The following is a 6959-nucleotide window of genomic DNA, read 5'->3' on the forward strand; positions in this document are numbered from 1 at the left end:
AACCGGTGCAAACTGGTAGCAATCCACCTCTGTTTCTGGGGTCAGCCAAGTCTCAGTAATTTATGCCAGGTTGGCTTGCTCCTCTTCCATAAGATGTTGAATGAGATGAGCTTTATTCTTGATTGACATTAATATTTTGTTAATGTGTCCTCAATGTTTTTCCTGAGAAGTAGCACAATTTCATTGCTGACATATTTTTGAGTTATGAGCAACATTAAGCCATGATATAATAGTTTGTATCAATTTACCATGTTGTGAGGAACAACCTCTCATAGCTTAATATATTTGAACTAGAGAATCGTGATTTCTACTCAGGTTTAAAAGTGGAAACTTGAACTGTTTGTCTTCTTAGTAAATGTATTTATATCCCCAAGGCACCAAACATATCCAGCACACCTTCTTCCTCTTATTCCCCCCACAACAATAATCCTGTGAAGTGGTTTGGGTTGAGAGTGTGTGTATGTGGGTGTCACCCCGCTGGCTTTCATGGCTAAGGTGAGACTTGAACTCATACTCTCCTACTTTCTAGCTTGATGCCTTAACCACTAGACTAAACTGGTTCTGTATCTTTATAAGCTTATAAACATGTCATTGTACTTGGGAATTAATTTCTTAGTAAACAATTTCATTGTAAAATATTTAACTTCATTCGACTGCTGATAGTGCCCTACAATTGCAGGTGCAGTTGTTGTTGTTAGCGAAGTCATGTCTGACCCATCGTGTCCCCATGGACAATGTTCTTCTAGGCCTTCCTGTCCTCTACCATCCTCCAGAGTCCATTTAAGCTCACACCTACTGCTGCAGTGACTCCATCCAGCCACCTCATTCTCATTCAGAGTTGTAGAGCACTACAACTTAATATTATCTCTGGGCAAGTACTTAAGGAGAGTGCGGACCAGCTGCCCACTGTTCTCACAGACATCTTCAATCTCTCATTGCATAAGACTGTGTTTCCAACATGTTTTAAGGCTGAAATCATTGTGCCAGTGCCCAAAAAATCTACAATCACGTGCCTTAATGATTACCGCCCAGTTCCACTCACTGTCATTATGATGAAGTGTTTTGAGAGAGTGATAGTTTCAATTTCAAACCTTTGTTATCAGAGTAAAACATGTCTACAATGAGATTGGCTGAGCCTTCCCTCGTGCACACTCCCCCAACACAATACAACTCACAGTGAGAGACAAAAAAAAATCCCTAGCCCAGTGAATTTTACTAACAAACGCTCAGTCCTATTGCATCATGTGAACCTATTGCACATCGTGCCAGCCCCACAAGTCAATTGTACTATGTTGTTGTAGTTATTTTTCATTCAGAAGTGTGGGAAGTTATCATCCAGCCCTCTCCCAGAAAAAATGAAATATCCTAGGAAATATTGAAAAGGCAAAATATTTCTCTGGATGTGAAAAGAAAGAAACATGCTTTAAAAGACAGAATAGTTGCCTGTAGCTTCCTGCCCATCCACAATTTGTCAATAGGCCATTGAGAAGGCCAGGCTAGCCCACTTTACATAATAAAGGCTTCTCCACTGCAGCTGTAGGGGGAAGGGATATTACTCAACTCTCCACATGGCATCTGAGAACTCATCTATGGATTCAAAACAGCCTAGAGAGTAGCCCCCTGCATGGCACCATGGGAGTCTGACAACCAATCAGAATACATTTCTTACACAGGAACAGGAAACAGAGAGGTGGGACTAAACAGGGTATAAAAAGCCTAGCAAGCCCCTTCCTCAGCCCTTCTCTTCTTCTCCACCTACATTGAAGCATGTGATCATCTTTTCTGGTCAGGACTCAAGCCATGTGGCCCTGTCCAACAATAAACCATCTTTCCAAGCAGCCTCCATGTCTCCAGTGTCTTTTTCCCCACTTGGAGCTGAACCCCAAAGGACATTTCTTTCAACAGGAGTCTGACAGCTTATGGATAAAAACTGTTCTTCAGCCTGCTTGTGCGGCTGCCTATGTTTCTATATCTCCTGGTAGGAGAGTAAAGAAGGGCTGACCAGGATGTGAATTGTCCCTAAGGATTGTTTACTTAACAGGCCTTGTCTTAAAATGAGTAACTTGTAAAGTTGTATACTCTCAGTCCAACTCAACAGACAGGGTTGTTGTGGGGAAAATAGGAAGAGTGAAGGCGTATGTTTGCCACTTCATGTTATTTATAAATATAATAAAGGTGGGATATATATATATAAAATAAATAAATAGGGAGCATTCTGTTTTCCTGACTTTAATGCTGCTTGTAAAAGAGTATAGGTGGAAAAATGACTGAGCAGTAGCTGGTATATTGCACTCATTGAAAAATGGTCTTTAATACTTATATGATTCCCTGCACTCCAATAAACCTTTATTTCTCAGTATTGTTTGCTCTGGTCCTTTGAGTTTCCTAATTTGGAAGATTGTGAGAGTAATGTCTCCCAACTACTGTCTGCTAAACCTTAATTCTTCTAGGGCTTTATTTTAATTCTAGACCACAGAAAGAAAGGGTGGAATATAAAACACCCAGAAACTGAAGAGTGCTTTCCGACTAGTCCCTTGTTTTCTTCGAATTGTCTTACCTTCCATTATAATGAAACCCTTAATTTAGAATTGTCAATTGCTTTCTTTCTTTTCATTACCATTAATGTGCAGACCTGTTCAAAGGATGTCTACAAATAGGGAAAACAATCTTTATCAGACTGAGCAGAAATAATTGGTTTAGAAGTCACACACTGTTACTTGATATATATTGCATTCTGTTCTTCATAACATCATGGTCAAGGTTAAGTAAAACATACACACTGCATATCCATTTGTAGCTGGTTGAAAGTTTTAGTTGATGTTTGGTACAGTGTAGGAAAGTCAGCCTTCTTCTCTAAACTGCCCAGAGTCATGCAGATCTGGTGGGTTGGCGATATAGAAATTTGACAAATAAATAATAAATAAATAAAGGCACCAGGCTAGGGACCAGGAAACTGAGATTAATGGCGTTGGCAAAAGCTTCTGCATTTTTCATCTCTCTTCATTTATTTATTTTATTTATTTAGTGTGTCACTCATGTACAAGATAGCAGGAATAAGAATAAACATGAATAAGAACACATGAAATGGGTACAAATAAATGGGGGCAGTAGGACAGGGACGTTAGACACACTGGTGCACTAATCAACCATTAGCACCAGTCAATGGTATTTGTAATGCATTTTTGAATGTTCAGTTGGCTGAGGTTCATGTTTAATGAATAAAGTAAATAACAATAATAATAATGTGAAGAACCAATGATTAAGGAAGTAAATAAAGGAGGCCTTCTGAAGACAACTAAGTTGAAAGCTGAATACAAGAAAGAAGTAATTGAGAAGCGAGCTGAAAATTGGAAAAGCAAAGCTATTCATAGCCAATACTTGAAAAGTATTGAAGGCAAAGCTGACCAAAAGCTAACTTGGAACTGGTTAAGATCAGGAGTACTGAAAAAAGAAACAGAAGGCTTTATTTTGGCAGCTCAAGAACAAGCCTTAGCCACAAATTACATGAAAGCAAAAATTCAGCATGTTACCACCAATAGCAAATGTCGCCTCTGTAATGAGAAAGATGAGACAGTCGACTATTTGATCAGTAGGTGCAGCAAAATTCCAGTAACTGACTACCTACAACGCCATGACTGAGTTGCTAATTGTGCCAGAAGTTTGGATTTGAGTACCCAAAAACCAATAGAAACATCAAGTTGAGAAGGTTCTAGAGAATGAAAAAGTCAAGATCTTGTGGGATTTCAGAATTCAGACTGACAGGCACTTGGTCTACAACACACCTGACATAACAATAGTTGAAAAGAAAAAAGTTTGGTTCATTAACATTGCAATACCTGGTGATGCACAAATTGAAGATAAGCAGTAAGAAAAAATCACAAAGTACTGGGACTTGCAAATTGAATTTGAACGACTGTGGAAAAAGAAATCGAGTGTTGTCCCAATTGTAATTGGAGCCCTTGGAACAATACCTATTGCTATTTGAAAATTCTAAATTTATTGGACTTGAACATTCTGACTATACAAAAAACCACCCTACTTAGAACAGCTTATATCCTCCAATGTTACCTTAAAAGTTCCTAGGTCCTTGGTTAGGACTCGAACTGTTGAGCTACCAACCAGTCCCAAAGGCTGTGAATCTCACCAAAGATTAACCACATAATAATAATAATAATAATAATAATAATAATAATAATAATAATAATAATAATAATAATAATAATTTATTTTGTCAAGCATGAATTAGATAACAGATATATGTACATACATGATTATGAATATATGAAATGGAATATGAATACAAGGGAATATTAGGACAGGGATGGTAGGCACACTAGTGCGTTTATGCACGCCCCTTAAAGACCTTTTAGGAATGGGGTGAGGTTGACATTAGACAGTCTGAGGTTAAAGTTTTTTTGGGGGGTGGGTGGGAAGAAACCACAGTGTCAGGTTGTGCGTTCCAGGCTTTGACAACTCTGTTGCTGAAGTCGTATTTTCTGCAATCGGGTTTGGAGTAGATTAACATAAGTTTGTATCTCTATTGTGTTCATGTGTTGTTGTGGTTGAAGCTGAAGTATTCATTGACAGGTAGGACATTGTAGCAGATAATTGTATATACTATGCTTAGATGAGATCAAAGACAGCAAAATTCTAAGTTGTCTAAGCCCAAAATTTCAAGTCTAGTGGCATAAGGTATTCTGTTGCGAAAACAGAAGTGGAGAACTCTTCTCATGAAATATATCTGGTTCTAATGTATTAATGTCTCATTCGCAGTGTGGGTTCCAGACAGATGAGCTGTATTCATGAATTGGTCTAGCAAAACTTTTGTATGCCCTAGTTTGTAGTTCAATGTTATCGGAGAAGAAGCTATGCAAGGTTAGGTTAATAACTCTTAATGCCTTTTTGCCAATGCTGTTACAGTGAGCTCTGGTACTTAGATCATTTGACATGAGTACTCCAAGTTCCTTGACAGAGTTGGGTCGTCTATGAGGTCAATTTGCCCAGTTTGTATTTTGTGTTCTGATTTTTTTTTGCCAGTGCGTAAGAACATTTGTTGGTTGAGATTTGGAGTTGCCAGTTGTTTGAACATTCTGACACACAGTAAAGTCTTTTTGTAGGGTAGCAGCATGATTATCTTCCCTCTGATTTTCCCTATGAACTAGTTTCAGTCTTTCTCAAATTATTTAAAATTATTTATTCTTCTAGTTTTTTTCCTTCTACATGGACATCTAGTATCATCCTATTTTATTTTTTAAAAAAGTAATTCCCACAATCCAAAAAAAGTTCATTACTGTATTTTGTATTTTAATTATATGCATATCAATGACATATATGGGGTGGAACTTGGTTTTGTTCTATTTGCTAAATTCCTCAAGAAAAATAAAAAAGGTCCTCAATCATTCAGAGGAGAACCAGAACTCCTGCTTACATGAAACATTCTTCTCTCTGTGTGTCTTTGTCCCCTTATCTTGATTCAGAACAGTTGGTCAATCCTCCTATCGTTCCAGTCAATAATGCAGCAAAGTGCCACTTGGAGATGACAGGAACGGTGAACAGTCCTCTCTCTTTCCCTTTCCCCCTGTAACACCTCCAGGGATGAGGGAATATGAATATGGTGGCCACAACTCTGCCCTGCATGCACAAACATCCATGCACTACAACTGACCTGCTGAGTGCAAAAGTAATAATTTAGTGTCCTAGTTTTGAGGAAGACAGGAGCCTTCCATAGATGAGAATCACGTGTACAAATTGGGAGTTTTCCCACAAGAGTCCTATGCAGCTTGTCCATTTATCCTTTGCCTCAAATTCTGTTTCACCTTCCTCTTTATGCCACTTCAGCCCTTTTCTACTGTTCCTTGTCCTCCTACAAGACAGTTAATTTGTCTCTGGTTGCAGTTTTCCCACCCTTCTCTGATCTTGAAAGTTACCACAGGTAGCTCTTATCTCTGCTATCAGGTAAGCAAAACTGACTGGTTGCTATTCTTGCTTTTCCATCTTCTTCTGAACCTTTCTGGTTTTCACTGTGTTCATCTATCTCATCTATTTTACTTCTTATAAAAAGATTCCCCTCAAAGAGGCCAGAAATTTGAAAAACAAAAATAACATATGAAGTGATGGATGGATGTGATGCAAACATATACCGCTTCAGACACAGCTTCATAGTTCCTTATGGCCCTATCTAAGCGGTTTATATGGTCAGCATATTACTCCCAACAATCTGGGTCCTCATTTTACCAATCTTGGACAGATCTTACCAATCTAAGTCAATCTTGAGTCAGGCAGTGGTGGGATTCAATATGTTTGCACTGGTTCATGAGAACCAGAAGCTAACTTTTTTCTGTAGTTCAGCAAACCAACTGTTCCCATTATTGGCTGGCCCCATCCTGCCCCTCACCCATCTCTTCCCATCTACTCCTCACCTGGCTGGCTTTTTGCCTAGGTTTGTCTGGCTGTCAGGGGGAAATGGATGGGGGCCTGGGGAGGAGGCACCTTGTTTGCCATGGCTGCCAATGGGCAGGGGGCAGCCAGGGACTGCAAGGCTGCACCACCCATGTAGTCCCTCTACCAGCCAGCCCTGCCCACCCTCCCACCCTATAGCTGGAAAAAGTGACTTATGGCCAGTCCTCACACTTACAACCAGTGCAGCATCCCCACAGTCACATGATCAAAAGGGAAAAAAATTCGGTGGTGGAAACAATAACTAATAAAAAAAAGATTTTGATAATAGCAATATATGTACCAAACAATAAGCAAGAAATTTTTTACCAAGCATTTTTTACCAAGAACATATTGGAAATGGAATATCAACACATTTGTCTCCTAAGAGATTTTAATGTAATTGTGGATGAAATACTAGACTATAAAAGCACTAAATTAGGAGAAAAAAGAAGAAAGAGACTACCTATAATTTTTTAAAAAATGATAGAAGAAATTTGTATACCAGATGTCTGGAGAGAAAT

Source organism: Thamnophis sirtalis, unplaced genomic scaffold (genome assembly GCF_051295495.1).
Source record: "Thamnophis sirtalis isolate CommonGarterSnake01/CBP01778 unplaced genomic scaffold, rThaSir2_p1.2 scaffold_3, whole genome shotgun sequence".
Taxonomy (NCBI): Eukaryota; Metazoa; Chordata; class Lepidosauria; order Squamata; family Natricidae; genus Thamnophis; species Thamnophis sirtalis.